Source organism: Patagioenas fasciata, chromosome 12 (genome assembly GCF_037038585.1).
Source record: "Patagioenas fasciata isolate bPatFas1 chromosome 12, bPatFas1.hap1, whole genome shotgun sequence".
Classification (NCBI taxonomy): domain Eukaryota; kingdom Metazoa; phylum Chordata; class Aves; order Columbiformes; family Columbidae; genus Patagioenas; species Patagioenas fasciata.
In genome coordinates this window covers 4908766-4936743 of record NC_092531.1, presented here as the reverse complement: position 1 = coordinate 4936743, position 27978 = coordinate 4908766, and the positions used below count along the sequence as shown (strand labels likewise).

At 51.0% G+C, this 27978-nt stretch overlaps 5 non-coding genes across 5 annotated transcripts; 2 read left to right on the top strand and 3 right to left on the bottom strand.

Annotated features, from left to right (window-relative positions):
• Window positions 1-4464: 4464 nt before the first annotated feature.
• On the bottom strand, window positions 4465-4546 carry TRNAS-AGA (transfer RNA serine (anticodon AGA)). Its single transcript has one exon. It is a non-coding gene; the product is annotated as a tRNA-Ser (tRNA).
• A 10222-nt stretch (window positions 4547-14768) lies between these two features.
• On the top strand, window positions 14769-14850 carry TRNAS-AGA (transfer RNA serine (anticodon AGA)). The gene has a single exon. It is a non-coding gene; the product is annotated as a tRNA-Ser (tRNA).
• Window positions 14851-16207: 1357 nt separating this feature from the next.
• Window positions 16208-16279, top strand: TRNAG-UCC (transfer RNA glycine (anticodon UCC)). Its single transcript has one exon. It is a non-coding gene; the product is annotated as a tRNA-Gly (tRNA).
• Window positions 16280-17655: 1376 nt separating this feature from the next.
• TRNAM-CAU (transfer RNA methionine (anticodon CAU)) lies at window positions 17656-17727 on the bottom strand. Its single transcript has one exon. It is a non-coding gene; the product is annotated as a tRNA-Met (tRNA).
• A 1508-nt stretch (window positions 17728-19235) lies between these two features.
• On the bottom strand, window positions 19236-19317 carry TRNAS-AGA (transfer RNA serine (anticodon AGA)). Its single transcript has one exon. It is a non-coding gene; the product is annotated as a tRNA-Ser (tRNA).
• Window positions 19318-27978: the final 8661 nt, after the last annotated feature.

Below are 27978 nucleotides of genomic sequence, written 5' to 3'. Positions count from 1 at the left end.
TGCACCTGAGTCAGTGGAATTCCAACAAATGGGTACAGGTTGAGCCATGATGGGACTGAGGACAGCCCTGTAGAATAGGAAATTTCAGATGAAAGAGGTGAGGGCATAACCACCAAAAATAACTTTGGAAAGCAGTAACTACTAGGTGATCAGAGGTTTCATGAGTAAGGAATGTTTGTGGCCCCACGAGGCTCTGGGACACAGTATAAAAGCCTGGCTGTTCCAGGATCTACATCATCTTCTTTTGCCTTCATTTCCTCAAGGAACGAGGTAAGCCTCTGTGCGCTCCACCTCTCCCTGTGGGCTGAACTGCTGTCGCGGTGACTACTCACCTCTTCCCTTTCGATGGGGCTGGCTGGGGAGAGCTGGGAAGAGGGGGATTCTTCCAAGCACAAGGGGATGAATGGGGCTCAGCTGCAGGGAGATCTGCTCAGCAGAAGTTCTGCTTTAGACAGATGGTCTCTAACCAAATGGACAAGTGCATTCAGTGCCTCCTTCACTGCAGCACGGCCTGTTCTGGAGATGGGGTATGATCAGGCTCTACACGGGGGCTTTAAATCCACTGAGCTGGGTCCTGTCCCGAAAGTGGTTCAGCCTTTCTGGACCATGCAACTCAGAGAGCACGGTGAGGGCCATGGCAGCTCTATGCACACTGTGTGTTCTCAAGAGCTGATTTCTGAATCATTTGTTACACGCAGCCTATTTGTGCTGAACTAGTTGCATCAACCTTCATCTGTGCTATGTCACTGTGTAATGCATGAGGAGGTCCTTGTGGAATCAGTAAGCAGTTAGGCACTTCTTTGGTTCTAGGTGTTCAAATCCAGTCCTAAGATGAGACGTGATGCCTGTTGTACATGGCAGCAGGATCAATTTCAGGTCCTTTCTAGACATGGACCTCCAAAATGAGACGGAGGGCAGTCAAGTGTATCTACAGCGAGAACTGAGGACAAGAAAGACAGACTGACGTTGGGGTTCTGTGTTGTCCCTGTCTTCTGTGTTTCAGCTTTGCTTCCCTCACCGAGAGATGTCTTGCTTCAGACCCTGTATCCCACCACCTTGTGGATCCTCTGGCCCAACCCCACTTGCAAGCAGCTGCAGTGAGCCCTGTGTCGCCCGCTGTGGTGACTCGACGGTGGCCATTGAGGCCTCTCCTGTGGTGGTGACCCTGCCGGGCCCCATCCTCACCTCTTTCCCTCAGAACACAGTTGTGGGATCCTCTCTGTCAGCTGCTGTTGGGAGCTCCCTCAGCACTGGGGGTGTTCCCATCTCTTCTGGGGGCTCCCTTGGTCTGGGGGGTTCAGGGCTGTGCCTGCCTCCCCCCCGCTGCCGTCTGAACTGCTGAACCTGGTGCATCATCCCTTCTGGAGCAGGAAGAATGATGGGGACTGCACAGCAGGAGTGTGGCCAGGCCTTGCAATGGGCTGGGTGTCCTCATGTCACCTGGCGGGAGGGACCTGTGCCCACGGCTCCTGGCTGCACGTCAGGCCTCGCCGTGCCTCCTCTGGCTCTGCTGTGCTCTGAGCTCCTTGAGAAAGGGCTCATTCTCTTCTGCTTTGCTGAATCTCCGGGTGCTGGGAGAGGGTGCTGGAGTTAGGGACTGCTCTTGCTGGGCTGGGATTGCCAGCAGAGAGAGCAGAATGGGGAAAGGCAAGTGCTTTGTGTGGAGCTTGGTCCTGGTAAATGGACAGTTCTCTGTGTACCCCTAAACCCTGCAGATGTGTTTCTTGGTCTCCGTTCTGTGCCATTTCATTTGCTCCTTCTCATTAAAGACTTTGTGCAGCATAGCTGGAGACTCATGGTGTTTGTTCTCCTCCTCCCTCACGTAGCCATCTGCTCTGCAATGAAGAGCTCCCATTGCCAAGCTAGGCATGCTGGGGGAAGGGAAAGGGCCAGTGCTGAGCAGGAGCCATGAAAAGGGCTCCACTGTTGTGGGTTCTTCAACAGAACCTTACAGCCTCATCTCACCTGACATCCTCAGCAGCACAGCCCCACCGTCTGTCTTCCCTACACCTGAAGCTACAGCAGCTGATATCCAAAGAGAGCCTGCACACCATGGCCCTCATTGCTATCAAAGAAGAGAAGACACTTCACGGTTATGAGATCATGCCAGCACTCACAAAGTGCTCCTTGCTTTAGGTGTCATGAAGACAGACTGGTGTGACAGGTCATACCCGGCATCCTGGGGAAATTCTGCCTGGCACATCCCCAGCCTTCGCACACATAGGCAGCTTTCCTAGGAGGTTTCCATATTGGTCCAAAGATGAGATGGGGAGTGGGGTTGGGTTTCTCCTGTCTCCTCCTCTTCTGGGAAAGATGCAGAAGTGCAAAAGAAGGTGTGGGGTGACTGTGGCATCAGGATACCCTGCTTTTACGCTTGTCTGCTCTACATGGTTGCTGTGTGATCTGCTCAATGGACAGAAGAGGTAATGAGCAAAAACATGCCCAAAGACGCAGGTCTTAGCACTGCCACCCTGTCCCTCACCTTCACCAACAGTTTCTATCAGCTTACCCTGCCCAGAGCTTTGCTGGGACAACTTGCAGCATCTAAGATTGGCTACCGCCCAGGCCAGCTTTGTCAGCCCTGCCCTGGTGTGACTGGGTGCCACCTCCACAGCCAGCAGTGTTGGGAAAGAGAAGCTGAAGGCATGAGAGTACAGGTTCATCTGACTCCTTGGCTACCTGCACAGTGTCAGGGAGCAGCAAGGGCAGGGCTGTGCCAGGAGGGAGGACAAGGTGGGAGCTGCGTGACAGTGCAACACAGCATGGGCTGGGCAAGGCCCTGCAAGCCAGTGTGAAAAACATTGCCCCAACTGCTATACATCTTGGTTACAGGAGCCAACAGTGTCTAGGAGTAAGAGGTTTTACCGCAAGGTCAATGTGACCTGAAAAGCCAAACTCAAACTCCTGTCAGTGGGTGAGAACCTCCCATACAGCACCTGCAGAGCCAGTTCGGGTGTTCAAAAATCAACTCCTCGAGAGGGGTTATAGGAAGGACATGTGGAGAGAAGGACAACACAAGGCCCTTGCGCTTGCCAGCCCTTATGTGGGGAATTGAACCCGGGTCAACTGCTTGGAAGGCAGCTATGGTCACCACTATACCACCAACGCAGCTGGTTGCAATTCTGTTTACTGCTGCTGCACTTCACCACTTTGAAGTACACTGCAAGGTGTCCCAGGGAGGCTCTGGGCAGGCTGAGCTGGCAGAACCTGTTGGTGGCGGCAAGGGACAGGGTGGTAGTGGTGACACCTGCAAATTTGGGAACATTTTTGCTCATTGCCTCTTCCATCCGTTGATGAGAGTACGCAGCAACCAGGCAGAGGAGACAAACGTAAAAGCAGGATGGAGAGGGTTGAGATGTGAGTGAAGATGGGAGCATAGAGAGAACAGCTGCAGCCTGCCTGCTGCAGGGTTTCTTGCTCAGGGGAGAGCATTTGACTGCAGACCAAGAGGTCCCTGGCTCAGCTCCAGATTGCTCTTCTGCTATCCTTTCCTTCTTCATCATTGCTGCCAACCAGCCTGAACTTCCCTTCGGCTTGCACTGCTTAACCACCCGCAGTGTCAAGGCTGTGCGGAACAGACCACGCACCAACAATGGGGTTTTCTCTCCTTCTCTGGGCCCTCTCTGCATGGGCCCCTCAGGGCTTCCCTTTCTTTTCAAGAACCCACCCAGGCATGATACCTGCATCCCTTCCTCTACTGTTGCTTTCTTGGGAGCAACTTGCATGCATCTGAAAGAAGCCATCTGGGAAACCTCCAACTCTTTTTGATCCACCCATCAGGGTCTGTAATGGAAAGTGAGGGCATCCTGATGCCACAGTCACACCACATCCTCTTTTGCACTTCTGTGTCTTTCCCAGAAGAGGAGGAGACAGGAGAAACCCAACCCCTGTCCCCATCTATTTTTCGGCCAATATGGAAACCTCCTAGGAAAGCTGCCTATGTGTACAAAAGCTGGGATGTGTCAGGCAGAATTCCCCCAGGATGCCAGGTACGACCTGTCACACCAGTCTGTCTTCATGACACCTAAAGCAAGGAGCACTTTGTGAGTGCTGGCATGATTTCCATGAGGTGTCATGCCTTCTTTGATAGCAATGAGGACCTTGGTGTGCAGGCTCTTTGGAGATGAGCTGCTGTAGCTTCAGGTGTAGGGAAGACAGCCGGTGGGGCTGTGCAGCTTGGAATGTCAGGTGAGATGAGGCTGTAAGGTTCTGTTGAAGATCCAACATCAGTGGAACCCCTTTCATGGCTCCTGCTCAGCACTGGCCCTTTCCCTTCCCCCAGCTTGCCTAGCTTGGCAATGGGAGCAGGATTTCCCCTTCATCCCAGAGGTTCTGTGGGGAAGGACGACAGGTGCTGTAGGCAAGGGGTTATGACTGTCACCCTGGGCAGCAGGTCCAGTGTGGAGCTGAGTCCCACAGGTGCAGAATGGTCAGTTGCTGGCAGCCCAAAAGGGAACTGCAGCCCGTAGTTGGCAGGATTCGAACCTGCGCGGGGAAACCCCAATGGATTTCTAGTCCATCGCCTTCACCACTCGGCCACAACTACCTGCTCCAGCCCTCTCTGTCCTGCTCCTCACATGGCCTGTGCAATGACACCCGGCTCCCTGGGGGCTTCAGGGCCAGGCTTCACTTCTAGCCCTGCATTTGGGAGCTCCACTGAACAGGACAGGTGGCAGGCTTCCACAGGCCTCGACAGCTGTCACCACAGGGCCTAGGGCTGCACATCCCAGCACCTTCTCCTCACACAGGCTCCTGGCATATCCTGCCATTGATAAAAGGAACAAAAGTCTTTTGGAAACCCAACTTGGCATAATGTAACAACACTTGGCCTAATGTAACAAGCCCAGGTATAACGTAACAGGAACTTAAAAGAGAATTGAGTAGCTACAGAGAGCGGACATGAGGTAAAGCCCTTCGTTTGCAAGGTGAGCCAGTGGAATGTTCCACTAGATGAAGAAGAGCTATGCGGTATTTTCTGTGTAGCAGAACAAAATGACAATGTGTGTGGGTGTGTGTTCAAGAAATTGGGTCAAAAAGTGGACACGTGTAATTTAAGGGGCACCAGGATGCGAAGACCAGAGGGGGGGCGACTAGAGACCCCAGATGAAGACCCTCGGATACCAAGAAAGGACTTCTGACATACGGCTTGATTATGTAAATAATCTACGTTTAATGCATTAGCTTAGTGGTAGAAACGAATGAATATGCAATTAATTAATACCAAGAGTTGTGAGTCCTGCACGCGTGCTCGATTAGAGGAACAATCCTTGGAGCATTGGGTGCACTGCAATAAAAGTACCTGCGTTTTAACATTTTTAAAACAGTGTTACGGAGTATTTTGCTGAGTTTTCTGTATCCCCATGATGATGCTGATTTCACAACCCGGATGGCATCTTGGCTGCTCCCAGGGAAGAAGGGTAGGCAACTTTGTGGAGACAACCAGGGCTGGTGGTAGTTGTAGGGTAGCATATTACATCCCACCTTCCTTCTCAAATTTAACTCCTCTCCTCTCCTCTCTGCACCTCTCCTCCCCTCTTTTTTTCCTCATGTCCTCTCCTCAGCCATTAATCTCTCTCCCTATACTCGTAGCAGAACTGCTCCAGGCCCCTGATAATCTTTGTGTTCTCCTCTGGAGCCACTCAAGCAGGTCTGTTACTCAAGGTGGGGTCTCACGAAAGTGGAGTAAGTAAAGTAGAGGGGGACAATCACCTCCATTGACCTTCTGGTCACACTGCTGCTGACACAGCCCACGATACAACTGGCTTTTTGGACTTCAATCACGCATTGCCAGCTTGTGTCCAGTTTTGTCATCTACCAGTACTGCCAAGTCCTTCTCTGAAGGGCTGCCCCAAACCCTTCATGGCCCAGCCTGTATCCATGTTTGGAATTGCCTTGACCCAGGGTCAGGACCTTGCTCTTGGCCTTGTTGAACTTAGGAATCCTTGCACATCCCACCACTCTAACTTGTCAAGGTCCCTCTGCATGGCATCACTCAGCTTGGCATCTCCTGCAATCTCACTTGAGGATGCACTCATTCCCACTGTCCACGTCCCGAATCAAGATGTTAAAATATACTGATACCAACATGGACCCCCAAGGCACACCATTCATCACTGGTCTCCACCCGCACCTCAAGACATTGACCACAACTCTGTGAGTCTGACCATCCTGAAAATTCCTTTTACAACGAGTGGTCCACATCTCAAATCCATGTCTTTCCATTTCAGAGAACAGGATGCTGTGCTGGGCAGTTTTAAATGTTGCGCACATACAGATGAGATCTGTCACTCTTCCCTTATCCACCAATGTTGCTACCCCATCATACGTGTTCACTCAGTATGTCGGTCATGATTTGCCCTTGGGGAAGACATGTGGGCTATCACCAGTCACCTCTTTGTATTCCATGTCCCTTAGACTAGTTTCCAGGAGGATCTCCGACAACATTGAGTCAGGGGAAGACATGCACCTGCCCCAATACTCATGCACCTGGATAAGCAATGACTACTGAGGGGGTTTGCTGGAGCAGCACTGAGGACAGAAATGCATCATCTGGAAAACTAAACTGACACACTGGACATTCCTTTGTTCTTGGGTACCTGCTTGCATGCAGGAGGCCTTGGTTTACTGCTGGACACCTTATGTGCCTTTTCCCTCCAAAACATCAGTGACTAGCAAGGTATGTTGGCAAGAGGAAAGGAGAGATAAACCTGACTTCCAGATGCCAGGACTCAGGCTGAGATTAAGGCTCAGAAAGGCTCTCCACTTTATTCTGAAGATGCCTTGCACAACTCATCTGAGCACACATGTCCATTTTTTCCTGTTACGTCAGGAAGCACTGTCGTCTCAGCCCAGTTATTCAACGGGCTCCTGTCCTCTGCCAGGAGGCACTCAGACCAGTCTGTGATAAGTCGCTGCTTTCTGAGCAAAGATGTTTCTTTCATGAGAAGAAGCAAAAGCAGTGGCACAGAACAGAGACCAAGAAACACATCTGCAGGGTTCAAGGGGACACAGAGAACTGCCCATTTCCCAAGGACAAGCTCGAAACACAAAACACTTGCCTTTCCCCATTCTGTTCTCCTTGCTGGCAATCCCAGCCCAGCAAGAGCAGTCCCTAACTCCAGCACCCTCCCCCAGCAGCAGGAGGTTCAGCAAAGCAGAAGAGAACGAGCCCTTTCTCAAGGAGCTCAGAGCACAGCAGAGCCAGAGGAGGCACGGCGAGGCCTGACGTGCAGCCAGGAGCCGTGGGCACAGGTCCCTCCTGCCAGGTGGCATGAGGACACCCAGCCCATCTGCAAGGGCTGGCCACACTCCTGCTGTGCAGTCCCCATCATTCTTCCTGCTCCAGAAGGGATGATGCACCAGATTCAGCAGTTCAGACGGCAGCAGGGGGGAGGCAGGCACAGCCCTGACCCCCCCAGACCAAGGGAGCCCCAAGAAGAGATGGGAACCCCCCCCAGTGCTGAGGGAGTTCCCAACAGCAGCTGGCAGAGAGGATCCCACAACTGTGTTCTGAGGGAAAGAGGTGAGAATGGGGCCCGGCAGGGTCACCACCACAGGAGAGGCCTCAATGGACACCGTCGAGTCACCACAGCGGGTGACACAGGGCTCACTGCAGCTGCTTGCAAGTGGGGTTGGGCCAGAGGAACCACAAGGTGGTGGGATACAGGGTCTGAAGCAAGACATCTCTCGGTGAGGGAAGCAAAGCTGAAACACAGAAGACAGGGACAACACTGAGCCCCAACTTCAGTCTGTCTTTTTTGTCCTCAGTTCTGTCTGCAGATGCGCTTTACTGCCTTCCATCTCCATGCGAAGGTCCATGTCTAGGAAGGGCCTTAATTTCATCTTGCTGAGACGTACAACAGGCTTAACCACTTTTGGGACAGGATCCAACTCAGTGGATTTAAAGTCCCTGTGGAGACCCTCATCATACCCCATCTACAGAGCAACTTGTTCTGCATTGAAGGAGACACTCGATGCACTTGGCCATTTGGTTAGAGACCATCTGTTCTAGTGCTGGGTCAAGCTGAGGCAGCCCAAGGATTCACCCGAGTAGCCACCATGACAGCAGTTCAGCCCACCGGGAGACATGGAGTGCATGGAGTCTTACCGTGTTCGTCGAGGAAAGGCAGGCAAGATAGGAGGATGCAGAGCGTGGAGCTGTGTCCTGGTTATCTGTGAGGCCACAATCATTCCTTACTCGTGAAGCATCTAAACTTAGAGTAGTTGTGTCTTGAAGAGTCCTCGCTTGTGGTTAATTACTTGCTCCTTTCATCCCAAATATTGTGCTCCTGTTTCATACTGCCAGACACCAATGTAATTAATTGGTGCCCCAGCTTCATAAGGCAAATTACGTCTAAGGTCTAAGGCCAGCACTCAGGTAGATTGTTTGGCTTGTTTTTTTTTTTTTTTTTTGTGATCCGGATTGTCACATTAACTTCTTAATGGTGAGCAGAACCACCAGTCATGGAGAAGTTCAGCTTTAAAGGACACCTCAAGTCAACTCTCAAGTGTAGTCAGTGCAGACACACGTGCTCCAGCCCTCACGTTCTGCCTGGTCCTTTGCCAGTACTTCTCTGAGGTCTGACAGTGGATGGGAAGTAAAAACCAGGATTAGGAGTGAAGGTTCCTTCCAGGATTTATAGTGAAACTTCTGCTTCTACAGACTTTTCCTCTTCTTCCTGTCACACCTTCTGCCAGAAGCGGTTTCTACTCAGTGACATGAAAGTGAAATGCGGACAAGATGGCATTTACACATCCGGCAGTCATGGTCCTCATGGAGCACATTCATGTCTCTTGGTTCATTCAGATCAAACCTGCATATGGGTGGGATTCAAAAGTGGGATGAAACAACCAGATTGAGAAGGAGAAAGAGAAGTGGCCATCCCTGAGGTGTCTTTATACTGACCGCATGAAAAAATCTATTCATCTCATCTCCCCAGACCTTTCTCTGTAACTGCTAAACAGTGCTGGCATCCTCACTGCCATCTCCTGGTGGTCCACAAGTGCAGCCCTGGATGTGCTGTCCTTGAGACAGTGACTTCTCCAATGGCAGCAGAGTTCAGAAGTCAAGAGGAGGAGGCCCAGAGCTTCCTGAGGTAAGTGGGAAGCTTTGTCTGCTCAGAGCAGGAGATTACCCCAGAGGACCTCCTCAGGTCCCTTCTAACCATCATTATTCGGAAGAGCATGGAGTCTCAAGAGCCCTTGGGCACCAAACAAATGGCAATGTCTTGGAAGGCGGCAGCAGAACAAGACCACATAGAAGCACCAGTAGATTCAGGAATGATGCTAAAAGGTGTGCAAATGTCTTTGAGGAAAGCAGAACTTTCAGAGGAATGAGGCTGTGACTCTGGTATCTCTGACATGCCTGAGGCTGGGGCACTTTGTTCACTGGAGTCCACAGCATGATGACTCACGCTTCCCTGGAACTCAGGGTTTTTCCCAACTCTTCCACATCATGATGACTCCCAGGTGCTCTGCGAGACTGATCCAATGTCCCTTTGTAGTCTGAAATGTATGGAATGGGTCACCCCATCTGTGACCAAGAAAAAAGGCCATGAGCTTTTGCCCCCTTACCCTTCCTCTCTCCTTAAAATCGGGTCATGCAGGCCTCTAGCCTCTGGGATGAAATTAGTGAGCAAAACAGGACAATTTGGATGTGAATCTCTTTCAGAGGTGAACGTGGGCATGTCTTAGAGGATCCTCTTATGCGCTGACTTGCTTGTTTCCAACAGGTTCTCCACTTCCCAAGCTGAACCCAGACCCTTGCTTGGAAGAAACACGAAGGCCTGGCCCAGTTTATCAAGGGACATAGCTGTGAAGATCCCATGGAGAGGTTACTTGAAAGAGACCTGCCTCACCCCCTGGTATGCCCTTCAGCATTATGAATCTGCCTTTGTTCCCTGGGCTCATGGGAAGAATAAAAGGGCTGCGGCAGAGCCTGATAGGCATGTTTGAGGTCCTTGTGGTCCTCAGTCCTGATTGCAAGTGACTTCCCTCCAACCCACAATGATCCTTCTCTGCCACTGAGCTTTGCCACATCTCTGCAGAAGTGGGTCTATACACACTTGAACCTTCCCGCTCTCTCCTGTGTGTCTATGGTGACCCACTGGAGGAAGCATCACACTCACAAGGCCCTGATCCTGAGAGAGAACCTCAACCACCCAGACATTTGGTGCCAAAGCAGCATAGCAAACTGCAAGCAGTCCAGGAAACTACTCGGGTCTATTGAGGACAACTTATTGTTACCGGTGATGGAGAGTTGATCCAGAGGAGAGGCACTGCTTGATTTGTTGTGTACTAATGTAGAAGAACTTATCAAAGGTGTCAAGACTGGCATTAGGCCGGGCTGCAGCAATCATGCCCTGGAGGGATTCTCCATCTTGAGAGATACAGGATGGGTAAAAAGTAGAGTCAGGACCCTAAACCTCAGGAAGGAAATCCTTCAGTTGCTTGGGGCACTTGTGCAGAGGATCTCTTGGGAAACTGCACTCAGAGATACAGAAGTGAACAAGAGTTGGCACATATTGAAAGACGTTTTTCTTAGACTGCTAGAACGCTCAGTCTCAGTGTGCAAGTAGTTGTGCAGGGGAAGCAGGAGACCAGCCTGCCAAATACCTCTTAGGCAAACTAAGAGGCAAAACTAAAATGCAAAGGCAATCAAGGCAGGGATACACATCCTGGGGAGATTACACAGAACCAACCCAGGCCTGCAAGGAGGGGATCAGGAAGCCAAGGACACTATCTTTGTGAGGCAGGTAAAAAATTACAAGATGGGTTTCTTCAGGTGCATAGGACAACAAGGGAAGATGAAAGAAACTGTACTGCCCTGATGAGTGAAAGGGAATACCTGGCTACAACTCACATGGAGATGGTGTGCTTTAGCCATCATACGTAGTTCACAGAAGCCAAAGGCATGGGCTGCAAGAATGAAGTACCAATAACAATAAAAATTAAAATTAAAAAAAACTATATATTTAAAATAAAATAAAATAAAATAAAATAAAATAATATAAAATAAAATAAAATATAATAAAATAAACCAAAACTAACTAAGTAAATAAATAAATAAACAACACCAAAAAACTAAAACATCCAAAAACCAAAGAGCAAACCAAACACACAGAAAAGCACCATACCAAACCCACATTTCAACATCAGTGGACACCAGAAGAGCGTTTAAGGTCATCTACTTGTCCAGAGCATTTAGTACTGCCCCACACAACATCTTGATTCTATAATGGAGAGGCATGCATTTGACAGGAGGACCACTCACTGTATAAGGAATTGTCTGGATGGTCACACTCCAGGGTTGCCATCAACGTCTTGAAGTCCAGATGGAGACCCATGATGAGTCATGTCACTCAGGGATTTGTGTTGGGACCAGTATTATTTAACATGTTTGTCGTGGACATGGACAGTGGGATCCACAGGGAGTTTGCGGATGACATCAAGCTGAGTGATGTGCTTGGTACACTGGAGAGAAGGGGTGTGATCCAGAGGGACCTTGAAAGAATAGAGAGAACTTTTGTGCAGATGACATGAAGTTCAAGAAGTCCAAGTGTAAGTTCCTGCACCTGAGTCAGTGGAATTCCAACAAATGGGTACAGGTTGAGCCATGATGGGATTGAGAACAGCCCTGTGGAATAGGAAATTTCAGATGAAAGAGGTGACGGCATAACCACCAAAAATAACTTTGGAAAGCAGTAACTACTAGGTGATCAGAGGCTTCATGAGTAAGGAATGTTTGTGGCCCCACGAGGCTCTGGGACACAGTATAAAAGCCTGGCTGTTCCAGGCTCTACATCATCTTCTTTTGCCTTCATTTCCTCAAGGAACGAGGTAAGCCTCTGTACGCTCCATTCTCCCTGTGGGCTGAACTGCTGTCACGGTGACTACTCACCTCTTTCCCTTTTGATGGGGCTGGCTGGGGAGAGCTGGGAAGAGGCAGATTCTTTCAAGCACAAGGGGATGAATGGGGCTCAGCTGCAGGCAGATCTGCTCAGCAGAAGTTCTGCTTTAGACAGATGGTCTCTAACCAAATGGACAAGTGCATTCAGTGCGTCCTTCACTGCAGCACGGCCTGTTCTGGAGATGGGGTATGATCAGGCTCTCCACAGGGGCTTTAAATCCACTGAGCTGGGTCCTGTCCCGAAAGTGGTTCAGCCTTTCTGGACCATGCAACTCAGAGAGCACGATGAGGGCCATGGCAGCTCTATGCACACTGTGTGTTCTCAAGAGCTGATTTCTGAATCATTTGTTCCACGCAGCCTATTTGTGCTGAACTAGTTGCATCAACCTTCATCTGTGCTATGTCACTGGGTAATGCATGAGGAGGTCCTTGTGGAATCAGCAAGCCGTTAGGCACTTCTTTGGTTCTAGGCGTTGAAATCCAGTCCTAAGAAGAGATGTGATACCTGTTTTACATGGCAGTAAGATCAATTTCAGACCCTTTCTAGACATGGACCTCCAAAAGGAGATGGAGGGCAGTCAAGTGTATCTACAGCGAGAACTGAGGACAAGAAAGACAGACTGACGTTGGGGTTCTGTGTTGTCCCTGTCTTCTGTGTTTCAGCTTTGCTTCCCTCACCGAGAGATGTCTTGCTTCAGACCCTGTATCCCACCACCTTGTGGTTCCTCTGGCCCAACCCCACTTGCAAGCAGCTGCAGTGAGCCCTGTGTTGCCCGCTGTGGTGACTCGACGGTGGCCATTGAGGCCTCTCCTGTGGTGGTGACCCTGCCGGGCCCCATCCTCACCTCTTTCCCTCAGAACACAGTTGTGGGATCCTCTCTGTCAGCTGCTGTTGGGAGCTCCCTCAGCACTGGGGGGGTTCCCATTTCTTCTGGAGGCTCCCTTGGTCTGGGGGGCTCAGGGCTGTGCCTGCCTCCCCCCCGCTGCCGTCTGAACTGCTGAACCTGGTGCATCATCCCTTCTGGAGCAGGAAGAATGACGGAGACTGCACAGCAGGAGTGTGACCAGGCCTTGCAATGGGCTGGGTGTCCTCACGTCACCTGGCGGGAGGGAAATGTGGCCACGGCTCCTGGCTGCACGTCAGGCCTTGCCGTGCCTCCTCTGGCTCTTCTGTGCTCTGAGCTCCTTGAGAAGGGGCTCATTCTCTTCTGCTTTTCTGAATCTCTGGGTGCTGGGAGAGGGTGCTGGAGTTAGGGACTGCTCTTGCTGGGCTGGGATTGCCAGCAGGGAGAGCAGAATGCGGAAAGGCAAGTGCTTTGTGTGGAGCTTGTTCCTGGTAAATGGGCAGTTCTCTGTGTCCCCCTGAACCCTGCAGATGTGTTTCTTGGTCTCTGTTCTGTGCCACTTCATTACTCCTTCTCATTAAAGACTTTGTGCAGCATAGCTGGAGACTCATGGTGTTTGTTCTCCTCCTCCCTCACGTAGCCATCTGCTCTGCAATGAAGAGCGTTGGCTTCTCTCCTGATCTTACCACTGTGGTGGCAAGAGATCCCTGAACTGATACCAGAACCCCCAGAAAACCCTCAGGCATTGAGCATGAGTCTATAACCTGGTGATCACAGCTCTGCAGGACCAGATCCCCAATTGTTTGTTGAGGATTCATAGTTACATACAGATTGACATTAACATACAGATCTTTGACTTGACTTTTCCGTCCTCTCAATTGCTGTTTACAAACTTAGTATGAAAACCAATCATCTCAATTCTCCCTTTTATTTGTGTTTTGGAATAAACTCCAGGGAATGAGTATGGAGTGGAAAAGAGAAACGAACTCTTTTTCAGATCCAGACAGAAGCAGTGTGACTGCAAGGTGGGGTGGGACTGGGCATTTCAGTGGGGAACATAGCATGCGCAATCATGATACCCTCTTCATAAGTCCACCTTCTTGTAGCATTGGAGATGCCAGAATTGGCGTCTGTAAATACTGTGCTAACACAAACCCACATACACTGACAGCAGAGAAAAGAAAGTTGGGTTTTTTTCTTTAGGCAAGCCTGGAATCCAAACTCGAGAAGCTTTGTCCTCCAACCACACTCTACAGTTTTATATCTGGGCTTATGAAGCACCGTTTGTCCCTAGACCACCACCTAGATGTTGTCAATTTTCACCTGTCCCCCACCATTGCAGGATGCTTTTCTTGCCAGGTGCAACCAACCATAGCAGCAGGTGCAGCTCTGTGCCAGACCAAACATGCCTGTCTCCTGGCTCCTGTACCAGCCTGGCGTCTTCCCAGCATACTGAAAATAGCAGTCCCAGTGTCAAGAGTGCAGGGAGGCGGTGGGATTAGTTTGAAGCAGAAGAGGCTGCCTGCAGAACACATAGGACACCCATCCTGGAGCCAGGATGAAGAGACATTTGTCAGCATTGGCCAGGCTCAAAGCTGGCTCAACTCCTTGGAAGGCAGCTCTGCTCACCATTACACCACCCGTGGGATGTTCTGTCTCCTGCTCCTACAGATCAGAGAATTGTCAGCCTCCTGCTCATCCAGATCAGAGCCTCATCAGCTTCCTGCTCCTCCAGATCAGAGCCTGGCCTCTGTCCTGCTCCTCCATTGAGCAGGCTGACCACCCTCCACCTTCCAGCCCCCACCAGACACTTTCTCAAGCCTCTCCTCTTGGTCACTCTCTCAACTGCAACCACCTCCCACATGTGTTCTGTGTGCAGACAGGCACTGCTACGTGGACCACCTCAGCACTGAGTCCTTACAGGGCTAGAAGTGAAGCCTGGCCCTGAAGCCCCCAGGGAGCCGGGTGTCGTTGCACAGGCCATGTGAGGAGCGGGGCAGAGAGGGCTGGAGCAGGTAGTTGTGGCGGAGAGGTGAAGGCGATGGAACAGAAATCCATTGGGGTTTCCCCGCGCAGGTTTGAATCCTGCCAACTACGGGCTGCAGTTCCCTTTTGGGCTGCCAGCAACTGACCATTCTGCACCTGTGGGACTCAGCTCCACACTGGACCTGCTGCCCAGGGAGACAGTCATAACCCCTTGCCTACAGCACCTGTCGTCCTTCCTCACAGAACCTCTGGGATGAAGGGGAAATCCTGCTCCCATTGCCAAGCTAGGCAAGCTGGGGGAAGGGAAAGGACCAGTGCTGAGCAGGAGCCATGAAAGGGGTTCCACTGATGTTGGATCTTCAAGAGAACCTTACAGCCTCATCTCACCTGACATCCCAAGCTGCACAACCCCACCGTCTGTCTTCCCTACACCTGAAGCTACAGCAGCTCATCTCCAAATAGATCCTGCACACCATGGCCCTCATTGCTATCAAAGAAGGCATGACACCTCATGGAAATCATGCCAGCACTCACAAAGTGCTCCTTGCTTTAGGTGTCATGAAGACAGACTGGTGTGACAGGTCGTACCTGGCATCCTGGGGGAATTCTGCCTGACACATCCCAGCTTTTGCACACATAGGCAGCTTTCCTAGGAGGTTTCCATATTGGCCGAAAAATAGATGGGGACAGGGGTTGGGTTTCTCCTGTCTCCTCCTCTTCTGGGAAAGACACAGAAGTGCAAAAGAGGATGTGGTGTGACTGTGGCATCAGGATGCCCTCACTTTCCATTACAGACCCTGATGGGTGGATCAAAAAGAGCTGGAGGCTTCCCAGATGGCTTCTTTCAGATGCATGCCAGTTGCTCCCAAGAAAGCAACAGTAGAGGAAGGGATGCAGGTATCATGCCTGGGTGGGTTCTTGAAAAGAAAGGGAAGCCCTGAGGGGCCCATGCAGAGAGGGCCCAGAGAAGGAGAGAAAACCCCATTGTTGGTGCGTGGTCTGTTCCGCACAGCCTTGACACTGCGGGTGGTTAAGCAGTGCAAGCCGAAGGGAAGTTCAGGCTGGTTGGCAGCAATGATGAAGAAGGAAAGGATAGCAGAAGAGCAATCTGGAGCTGAGCCAGGGACCTCTTGGTCTGCAGTCAAATGCTCTCCCCTGAGCAAGAAACCCTGCAGCAGGCAGGCTGCAGCTGTTCTCTCTATGCTCCCATCTTCACTCACATCTCAACCCTCTCCATCCTGCTTTACGTTTGTCTCCTCTGCCTGGTTGCTGCGTGCTCTCATCAACGGATGGAAGAGGCAATGAGCAAAAATATTCCCAAATTTGCAGGTGTCACCACTACCACCCTGTCCCTTGCTGCCACCAACAGGTTCTGCCAGCTCAGCCTGCCCAGAGCCTCCCTGGGACACCTTGCAGTGTACTTCAAAGTGGTGAAGTGCAGCAGCAGTAGACAGAATTGCAACCAGCTGCGTTGGTGGTATAGTGGTGAGCATAGCTGCCTTCCAAGCAGTTGACCCGGGTTCGATTCCCGGCCAACGCAAGGAGGTTTTTCTTTCCCTGGGAACCAGAGCATTTGGCAGCTCCTCAGCTGCTCCTTGTCAAAGCCACTGAGCTCTGCTCCTCCTGCTGCCCGCAGCAGCTCTGTCTCCACGCCTCCATGTTGCCCAATCCAGAGGGCAAGCGGGAAATTCTCAGCCATGCTGCTGCACCCCGGCAGAACAGCCCCATGTCCTGGAAGCTGCGCTGTGCAACCAGGGGGTGATCATAGTAGCACAGAGACAGGTGCTGTCCTGTCTCTGTAATGCAGGGTCACAGGTAACAGCCTCTAGTGTGGTCCTTTGTTCCCTGCCATGACACAGCTGCTTTTCCTGGCCAGACTCTCCATCTCTGGTGCTTCCCACTTTCTTTCCGAGGGATCCCAGATGAGGATTCGTGAGAAATGCTGGTACAGCATCAGGGTCTGTACAACTTGGACAACACCCACTGAGACCAGGGTATTCTTCCTGCTGAGATGGCTCCAGGCTGGGTTCAGGAGCAAGGAGACAGGGATATTTGGACTGACCCAGAGCTCAACCTGCTGCTGCTGGTTGCACCTGGAAATGGGCCATTCTCTGTGTCCCCCCATACCCTGCAGACATGTTTCTTGATCTCTGTTTCGTGCCACTGCAGTTGCTCCTTCTCATTAAAGACTTTGTGCAGCATAGCTGGAGACTCATGGTGGTCGGTCTCCTCCTCTTCTGTTGTTCAGCGCCCCTGCAAGAAAGAGGGAGAACCTGCTCTTTCCCATGTCAGTGACTTTGGCCCCATTCAGGAACAGTGCCAGGGTGGGTGTAATTCACTGACATGACACCAGAACACCAAAAAAAGAGCAAGCACGCAAAAGAATGGAAGAAAAGTGACAGAGAAATTTGTTTCACAAGAAGCAGTTTGCAGTTCCTTCAGGAATATCCAGCTGCTCCAGCACGGGTGCTCCAGGTGCCAAGAGTATCGCAGATGGGTCAGTGCTGTGGTGGCACCTGAAAACAGCTGTGTGCAGCAAATAGACTGAGACAGAGAAAGCCACATGTGCTGGAGGCGATTGCATTGGTGTTTCCCGGACTAGGTGAAAGCAGGCTTGTCCTCCTCCCCAGCTGCAGAGCCCTGGAGGTTCGGTTCCCTCTTGTGTCTGAGAAGTTGGGAACTTATCTGCCTGGTGGGAAGGGAGAAACAGCAGTGTCCCCAGGATATCCTCTGCCTGCTGGGGTGAACTCTGAGCTGTGCTCTGCTGCTCCACTGTCCCCTCTGCTGAGGGTGTGGGACAGCCCTGGGAAGCCCTGGGTGTCCAAAGGGCAGGAGGGCAGCAGAGCAGGGAGCACCTGATGAACGCTGCAAGGGAAAGGCAGTCTCTGTTGGGGCTGGAGCGAGGCCAAAAGCAAGTAGCAGAGGATGGTTTCGATCCATCGGCCTCTGGGTTATGGGCCCAGCACGCTCCCGCTGCGCCACTCTGCTCCCCCCAGCAGCTCTGCAGGCACCTCCCCAGCCCTGCCTGATGCTGCCTGGACCTGCCAGCACCAGTGCTGCTGCTCAGGCCTCCTGCCCTCCACTTTGCTGCACCCATCACCAGGTTGCATCTAGCTCTCTCTGGAAACCTCAGCGCCCCCACACAAGGGCTGGCAAGCGCAAGGGCCTTGTGTTGTCCTTCTCTCCACATATCCTTCCTATAACCCCTCTCGAGGAGTTGATTTTTGACCACCCGACCTGGCTCTGCAGGTGCTGTATGGGAGGTTCTCACCCACTGACAGGAGTTTGAGTTTGGTTTTTCAGATCACATTGACCTTGTGGTAAAAGCTCTTACTCCTAGACACTGTTGGCTCCTGTAACCAAGATGTATAGCAGTTGGGGCAATGTTTTTCACACTGGCTTGCAGGGCCTTGCCCAGCCCATGCTGTGTTGCACTGTCACGCAGCTCCCACCTTGTCCTCCCTCCTGGTGCAGCCCTGCCCTTGCTGCTCCCTGACACTGTGCAGGTAGCCAGGGAGTCAGATGAACCTGTGCTCTCTTGCCTTCAGCTTCTCTTTCCCAACACTGCTGGCTGTGGAGGTGGCACCCAGTCACACCAGGGCAGGGCTGGCAAAGCTGGCCTGGGCAGTAGCCAGTCTTAGATGCTGCAAGTTGTCCCAGCAAAGCTCTGGGCAGGGTAAGCTGATAGAAACTGTTGGTGAAGGTGAGGGACAGGGTGGCAGTGCTGAGACCTGTGTCTTTGGGCACGTTTTTGCTCATTACCTCTTCTGTCCATTGAGCAGACCACACAGCAACCATGTAGAGCAGACAAATGTAAAAGCAGGGTATCCTGATGCCACAGTCACACCACACCCTCTTTTGCACTTCTGTGTCTTTCCCAGAAGAGGAGGAGGCAGGAGAAACCCAACCCCTGTCCCCATCTCATCTTTGGGCCAATATGGAAACCTCCTAGGAAAGCTGCCTATGTGTGCAAAAGCTGGGGATGTGCCAGGCAGAATTTCCCCAGGATGCCAGGTATGACCTGTCACACCAGTCTGTCTTCATGACACCTAAAGCAAGGAGCACTTTGTGAGTGCTGGCATGATCTCATAACCGTGAAGTGTCTTCTCTTCTTTGATAGCAATGAGGGCCATGGTGTGCAGGCTCTCTTTGGAGATCAGCTGCTGTAGCTTCAGGTGTAGGGAAGACAGCCGGTGGGGCTGTGCTGCTGGGGATGTCAGGTGAGATGAGACTGTAAGGTTCTGTTGAAGAACCCACAACAGTGGAGCCCTTTTCATGGCTCCTGCTCAGCACTGGCCCTTTCCCTTCCCCCAGCTTGCCTAGCTTGGCAATGGGAGCAGGATTTCCCCTTCATCCCAGAGGTTCTGTGGGGAAGGAGAACAGGTGCTGTAGGCAAGGGATTATGACTGTCACCCTGGGCAGCAGGTCCAGTGTGGAGCTGAGTCCCACAGGTGCAGAATGGTCAGTTGCTGGCAGCCCAAAAGGGAACTGCAGCCCGTAGTTGGCAGGATTTGAACCTGCGCGGGGAAACCCCAATGGATTTCTAGTCCATCGCCTTCACCACTCGGCCACAACTACCTGCTCCAGCCCTCTCTGCCCCGCTCCTCACATGGCCTGTGCAATGACACCCAGCTCCCTGGGGGCTTCAGGGCCAGGCTTCACTTCTAGCCCTGCATTTGGGAGCTCCACTGAACAGGACAGGTGACAGGCTTCCACAGGCCTCGACAGCTGTCACCACATGGCCTAGGGCTGCACATCCCAGCACCTTCTCCTCACACAGGCTCCTGGCATATCCTGCCATTGATAAAAGGAACAAAAGTCTTTTGGAAACCCAACTTGGCATAATGTAACAACACTAGGCCTAATGTAACAAGCCCAGGTATAATGTAACAGGAACTTAAAAGAGAATTGAGTAGCTATAGAGAGTGGGCATGAGGTAAAGCCCTTCGTTTGCAAGGTGAGCCAGTGGAATGTTCCACTAGATGAAGAAGAGCTACGTGGTATTTTCTGTGTAGCAGAACAAAATGACAATGTGTGTGGGTGTGTGTTCAAGAAATTGGGTCAAAAAGTGGACACGTGTAATTTAAGGGGCACCAGGATGCGAAGACCACGGGGGGCGACTAGAGACCCCAGATGAAGACCCTCGGATACCAAAAAAGGACTTGATTATGTACGGCTTGATTATGTAAATAATCTACGTTTAATGCATTAGCTTAGTGGTAGAAACGAATGAATATGCAATTAATATGTGTAGTTAATACCAAGAGGCGTGAGTCCTGCATACGTGCTCGATTAGAGGAACGATCCTTGGAGCATTGGGTGCACTGCAATAAAAGTACCTGCGTTTTAACATTTTTAAAACAGTGTTACGGAGTATTTTGCTGAGTTTTCTGTATCCCCATGATGATGCTGATTTCACAACCCGGATGGCATCTTGGCTGCTTCCAGGGAAGAAGGGTAGGCAACTTTGTGGAGACAACCAGGGCTGGTGGTAGTTGTAGGGTAGCATATTACATCCCACCTTCCTTCTCAAATTTAACTCCTCTCCTCTCCTCTCTGCACCTCTCCTCCCCTCTTTTTTTCCTCATGTCCTCTCCTCAGCCATTAATCTCTCTCCCTATACTCATAGCAGAACTGCTCCAGGCCCCTGATAATCTTTGTGTTCTCCTCTGGAGCCACTCAAGTAGGTCTGTTACTCAAGGTGGGGTCTCACGAAAGTGGAGTAAGTAAAGTAGAGGGGGACAATCACCTCCATTGACCTCCTGGTCACACTGCTGCTGACACAGCCCATGATACAACTGGCTTTTTGGACTTCAATCACGCATTGCCAGCTTGTGTCCAGTTTTGTCATCTACCAGTACTGCCAAGTCCTTCTCTGAAGGGCTGCCCCAAACCCTTCATGGCCCAGCCTATATCCATGTTTGGAATTGCCTTGACCCAAGGTCAGGACTTTGCTCTTGGCCTTGTTGAACTTAGGAATCCTTGCACATCCCACCACTCTAACTTGTCAAGGTCCCTCTGCATGGCATCACTCAGCTTGGCATCTCCTGCAATCTCACTTCAGGATGCACTCATTCCCACTGTCCACGTCCCGAACCAAGATGTTAAAACATACTGATACCAACATGGACCCCCAAGGCACACCATTCATCACTGGTCTCCACCCGCACCTCAAGACATTGACCACAACTCTGTGAGTCTGACCATCCTGAAAATTCCTTTTACAACGAGTGGTCCACATCTCAAATCCATGTCTTTCCATTTCAGAGAACAGGATGCTGTGCTGGGCAGTTTTAAATGTTGCGCACATACAGATGAGATCTGTCACTCTTCCCTTATCCACCAATGTTGCTACCCCATCATACGTGTTCACTCAGTATGTCGGTCATGATTTGCCCTTGGGGAAGACATGTGGGCTATCACCAGTCACCTCTTTGTATTCCATGTCCCTTAGACTAGTTTCCAGGAGAATCTCCGACAACATTGAGTCAGGGGAAGACATGCACCTGCCCCAATACCCATGCACCTGGATAAGCAATGACTACTGAGGGGGTTTGCTGGAGCAGCACTGAGGACAGAAATGCATCATCTGGAAAACTAAACTGACACACTGGATATTCCTTTGTTCTTGGGTACCTGCTTGCATGCAGGAGGCCTTGGTTTACTGCTGAACACCTTATGTGCCTTTTCCCTCCAAAACATCAGTGACTAGCAAGGTACGTTGGCAAAAGGAAAGGAGAGATAAACCTGACTTCCAGATGCCAGGACTCAGGCTGAGATTCAGGCTCAGAAAGGCTCTCCACCTTATGCTGAAGATGCCTTGCACAACTCATCTGAGCACACATGTCCATTTTTTCCTGTTACGTCAGGAAGCACTGTCATCTCAGCCCAGTTATTCAACGGGCTCCTGTCCTCTGCCAGGAGGCACTCAGACCAGTCTGTGATAAGTCGCTGCTTTCTGAGCAAAGATGTTTCTTTCATGAGAAGAAGCAAAAGCAGTGGCACAGAACAGAGACCAAGAAACACATCTGCGGGGTTCAAGGGGACACAGAGAACTGCCCATTTCCCAAGGACAAGCTCGAAACACAAAACACTTGCCTTTCCCCATTCTGTTCTCCTTGCTGGCAATCCCAGCCCAGCAAGAGCAGTCCCTAACTCCAGCACCCTCCCCCAGCAGCAGGAGGTTCAGCAAAGCAGAAGAGAACGAGCCCTTTCTCAAGGAGCTCAGAGCACAGCAGAGCCAGAGGAGGCACGGCGAGGCCTGACGTGCAGCCAGGAGCCGTGGGCACAGGTCCCTCCTGCCAGGTGGCATGAGGACACCCAGCCCATCTGCAAGGGCTGGCCACACTCCTGCTGTGCAGTCCCCATCATTCTTCCTGATCCAGAAGGGATGATGCACCAGATTCAGCAGTTCAGACGGCAGCGGGGGGGAGGCAGGCACAGCCCTGACCCCCCCAGACCAAGGGAGCCCCCAGAAGAGATGGGAACCCCTCCAGTGCTGAGGGAGCTCCCAACAGCAGCTGACAGAGAGGATCCCACCACTGTGTTCTGAGGGAAAGAGGTGAGGATGGGGCCCGGCAGGGTCACCACCACTGGACAGGCCTGAATGGACACCGTCGAGTCACCACAGCGGGTGACACAGGGCTCACTGCAGCTGCTTGCAAGTGGGGTTGGACCAGAGGAACCACAAGGTGGTGGGATACAGGGTCTGAAGCAAGACGTCTCTTGGTGAGGGAAGCAAAGCTGAAACACAGAAGACAGGGACAACACTGAGCCCCAACTTCAGTCTGTCTTTTTTGTCCTCAGTTCTGTCTGCAGATGCGCTTTACTGCCTTCCATCTCCATGCGAAGGTCCATGTCTAGGAAGGGCCTTAATTTCATCTTGCTGAGACGTACAACAGGCTTAACCACTTTTGGGACAGGATCCAACTCAGTGGATTTAAAGTCCCTGTGGAGACCCTCATCACACCCCATCTACAGAGCAACTTGTTCTGCATTGAAGGAGACACTCGATGCACTTGGCCATTTGGTTAGAGACCATCTGTTCTAGTGCTGGGTCAAGCTGAGGCAGCCCAAGGATTCACCCGAGTAGCCACCATGACAGCAGTTCAGCCCACCGGGAGACATGGAGTGCATGGAGTCTTACCGTGTTCGTCGAGGAAAGGCAGGCAAGATAGGAGGATGCAGAGCGTGGAGCTGTGTCCTGGTTATCTGTGAGGCCACAATCATTCCTTACTCGTGAAGCATCTAAACTTAGAGTAGTTGTGTCTTGAAGAGTCCTCGCTTGTGGTTAATTACTTGCTCCTTTCATCCCAAATATTGTGCTCCTGTTTCATACTGCCAGACACCAATGTAATTAATTGGTGCCCCAGCTTCATAAGGCAAATTACGTCTAAGGTCTAAGGCCAGCACTCAGGTAGATTGTTTGGTTTGGTTTTTTTTTTTTTTTTTTGTGATCCGGATTGTCACATTAACTTCTTAATGGTGAGCAGAACCACCAGTCATGGAGAAGTTCAGCTTTAAAGGACACCTCAAGTCAACTCTCAAGTGTAGTCAGTGCAGACACACGTGCTCCAGCCTTCACGTTCTGCCTGGTCCTTTGCCAGTACTTCTCTGAGGTCTGACAGTGGATGGGAAGTAAAAAGCAGGATTAGGAGTGAAGGTTCCTTCCAGGATTTACAGTGAAACTTCTGCTTCTACAGACTTTTCCTCTTCTTCCTGTCACACCTTCTGCCAGAAGCGGTTTCTACTCAGTGACATGAAAGTGAAATGCGGACAAGATGGCATTTACACATCCGGCAGTCATGGTCCTCATGGAGCACATTCATGTCTCTTGGTTCATTCAGATCAAACCTGCATATGGGTGGGATTCAAAAGTGGGATGAAACAACCAGATTGAGAAGGAGAAAGAGAAGTGGCCATCCCTGAGGTGTCTTTATACTGACCGCATAAAAAAATCTATTCATCTCATCTCCCCAGACCTTTCTCTGTAACTGCTAAACAGTGCTGGCATCCTCACTGCCATCTCCTGGTGGTCCACAAGTGCAACCCTGGATGTGCTGTCCTTGAGACAGTGACTTCTCCAATGGCAGCAGAGTTCAGAAGTCAAGAGGAGGAGGCCCAGAGCTTCCTGAGGTAAGTGGGAAGCTTTGTCTGCTCAGAGCAGGAGATTACCCCAGAGGACCTCCTCAGGTCCCTTCTAACCATCATTATTCGGAAGAGCATGGAGTCTCAAGAGTCCTTGGGCACCAAACAAATGGCAATGTCTTGGAAGGCGGCAGCAGAACAAGACCACATAGAAGCACCAGTAGATTCAGGAATGATGCTAAAAGGTGTGGAAATGCCTTGGAGGAAAACAGAACTTTCAGAGGAATGAGGCTGTGACTCTGGTATCTCTGACATGCCTGAGGCTGGGGCACTTTGTTCACTGGAGTCCACAGCATGATGACTCACGTTTCCCTGGAGCTCAGGGTTTTTCCCAACTCTTCCACATCATGATGACTCCCAGGTGCTCTGCAAGACTGATCCAATGTCCCTTTGTAGTCTGAAATGTATGGAAAGGATCACCCCATCTGTGACCAAGAAAAAAGGCCATGAGCTTTTGGCCCCTTGCCCTTCCTCTCTCCTTAAAATCGGGTCATGCAGGCCTCTAGCCTCTGGGATGAAATTAGTGAGCAAAACAGGACAATTTGGATGTGAATCTCTTTCAGAGGTGAACGTGGGCATGTCTTTGAGGATCCTCTTGTGCGCTGACTTGCTTGTTTCCAACAGGTTCTCCACTTCCCAAGCTGAACCCAGACCCCTGCTTGGAAGAAACATGAAGGCCTGGCCCAGTTTATCAAGGGACATAGCTGTGAAGATCCCATGGAGAGGTTACTTGAAAGAGACCTGCCTCACCCCCTGGTATGCCCTTCAGCATTATGAATCTGCCTTTGTTCCCTGGGCTCATGGGAAGAATAAAAAGGCTGCGGCAGAGCCTGATAGGCATGTTTGAGGACCTTGTGGTCCTCAGTCCTGATTGCAAGTGAATTCCCTAAGGCCCACAATGATCCTTGTCTGCCACTGAGCTTTGCCACATCTCTGCAGAAGTGGGTCTATACACACTTGAACCTTCCCGCTCTCTCCTGTATGTCTATGGTGACGCACTGGAGGAAGCATCACACTCACAAGGCCATGATCCTGAGAGAGAACCTCAACCACCCAGACATTTGGTGCCAAAGCAGCACAGCAAACTGCAAGCAGTCCAGGAAACTACTCGAGCCTATTGAGGACAACTTATTGTTACCGGTGATGGAGAGTTGATCCAGAGGAGAGGCACTGCTTGATCTGTTGTGTACTAATGTAGAAGAACTTATCAAAGGTGTCAAGACTGGCATTAGGCCGGGCTGCAGCCATCATGCCCTGGAGGGATTCTCCATCTTGAGAGATACAGGATGGGTAAAAAGTAGAGTCAGGACCCTAAACCTCAGGAAGGAAATCCTTCAGTTGCTTGGGGCACTTGTGCAGAGGATCTCTTGGGAAACTGCACTCAGAGATACAGAAGTGAACAAGAGTTGGCACATATTGAAAGATATTTTTCTTAGACTGCTAGAACGCTCAGTCTCGGTGTGCAAGTAGTTGTGCAGGGGAAGCAGGAGACCAGCCTGCCAAATACCTCTTAGGCAAACTAAGAGGCAAAACTAAAATGCAAAGGCAATCAAGGCAGGGATACACATCCTGGGGAGATTACACAGAACCAACCCAGGCCTGCAAGGAGGGGATCAGGAAGCCAAGGACACTATCTTTGTGAGGCGGGTAAAAAATTACAAGATGGGTTTCTTCAGGTGCATAGGACAACAAGGGAAGATGAAAGAAACTGTACTGCCCTGATGAGTGAAAGGGAATACCTGGCTACAACTCACATGGAGATGGTGAGCTTTAGCCATCATACGTAGTTCACAGAAGCCAAAGGCATGGGATGCAAGAATGAGGAACCAATAACAATAAAAATTAAAATTAAAAAAAATATATATTTAAAATAAAATAAAATAAAATAAAATGATATAAAATAAAATATAATAAAATAAACCAAAACTAAATAAATAAATAAATAAATAAACAACACCAAAAAACCAAAACATCCAAAAACCAAAGAGCAAACCAAACACACAAAAAAGCACCATACCAAACCCACATTTCAACATCAGTGGACACCAGAAGAGCGTTTAAGGTCATCTACTTGTCCAGAGCATTTAGTACTGCCCCACACAACATCTTGATTCTATAATGGAGAGGCATGCATTTGACAGGAGGACCACTCACTGTATAAGGAATTGTCTGGATGGTCACACTCCAGGGTTGCCGTCAACGTCTTGAAGTCCAGATGGAGACCCATGATGAGTCATGTCACTCAGGGAATTGTGTTGGGACCAGTATTATTTAACATGTCTGTCGTGGACATGGACAGTGGGATCCACAGGGAGTTTGCGGATGACATCAAGCTGAGTGATGTGCTTGGTACACTGGAGAGAAGGGGTGTGATCCAGAGGGACCTTGAAAGAATAGAGAGAACTTTTGTGCAGATGACATGAAGTTCAAGAAGTCCAAGTGTAAGTTCCTGCACCTGAGTCAGTGGAATTCCAACAAATGGGTACAGGTTGAGCCATGATGGGATTGAGAACAGCCCTGTGGAATAGGAAATTTCAGATGAAAGAGGTGAGGGCATAACCACCAAAAATAACTTTGGAAAGCAGTAACTACTAGGTGATCAGAGGCTTCATGAGTAAGGAATGTTTGTGGCCCCACGAGGCTCTGGGACACAGTATAAAAGCCTGGCTGTTCCAGGCTCTACATCATCTTCTTTTGCCTTCATTTCCTCAAGGAACGAGGTAAGCCTCTGTGCGCTCCATTCTCCCTGTGGGCTGACCTGCTGTCACGGTGACTACTCACCTCTTTCCCTTTTGATGGGGCTGGCTGGGGAGAGCTGGGAAGAGGCAGATTCTTTCAAGCACAAGGGGATGAATGGGGCTCAGCTGCAGGGAGATCTGCTCAGCAGAAGTTCTGCTTTAGACAGATGGTCTCTAACCAAATGGACAAGTGCATTCAGTGCCTCCTTCACTGCCTGTTCTGGAGATGGGGTATGATCAGGCTCTCCACGGGGGCTTTAAATCCACTGAGCTGGGTCCTGTCCCGAAAGTGGTTCAGCCTTTCTGGACCATGCAACTCAGAGAGCACAGTGAGGGCCATGGCAGCTCTATGCACACTGTGTGTTCTCAAGAGCTGATTTCTGAATCATTTGTTCCACGCAGCCTATTTGTGCTGAACTAGTTGCATCAACCTTCATCTGTGCTATGTCACTGGGTAATGCATGAGGAGGTCCTTGTGGAATCAGCAAGCCGTTAGGCACTTCTTTGGTTCTAGGCGTTGAAATCCAGTCCTAAGAAGAGATGTGATACCTATTTTACATGGCAGTAAGATCAATTTCAGACCCTTTCTAGACATGGGCCTCCAAAAGGAGATGGAGGGCAGTCAAGTGTATCTACAGCGAGAACTGAGGACAAGAAAGACAGACTGACGTTGGGGTTCTGTGTTGTCCCTGTCTTCTGTGTTTCAGCTTTGCTTCCCTCACCGAGAGATGTCGTGCTTCAGACCCTGTATCCCACCACCTTGTGGTTCCTCTGGCCCAACCCCACTTGCAAGCAGCTGCAGTGAGCCCTGTGTTGCCCGCTGTGGTGACTCGACGGTGGCCATTGAGGCCTCTCCAGTGGTGGTGACCCTGCCGGGCCCCATCCTCACCTCTTTCCCTCAGAACACAGTTGTGGGATCCTCTCTGTCAGCTGCTGTTGGGAGCTCCCTCAGCACTGGGGGGGTTCCCATTTCTTCTGGAGGCTCCCTTGGTCTGGGGGGCTCAGGGCTGTGCCTGCCTCCCCCCCGCTGCCGTCTGAACTGCTGAACCTGGTGCATCATCCCTTCTGGAGCAGGAAGAATGACGGAGACTGCACAGCAGGAGTGTGACCAGGCCTTGCAATGGGCTGGGTGTCCTCACGTCACCTGGCGGGAGGGAAATGTGGTCACGGCTCCTGGCTGCACGTCAGGCCTTGCCGTGTCTCCTCTGGCTCTGCTGTGCTCTGAGCTCCTTGAGAAGGGGCTCATTCTCTTCTGCTTTGCTGAATCTCTGGGTGCTGGGAGAGGGTGCTGGAGTTAGGGACTGCTCTTGCTGGGCTGGGATTGCCAGCAGGGAGAGCAGAATGCGGAAAGGCA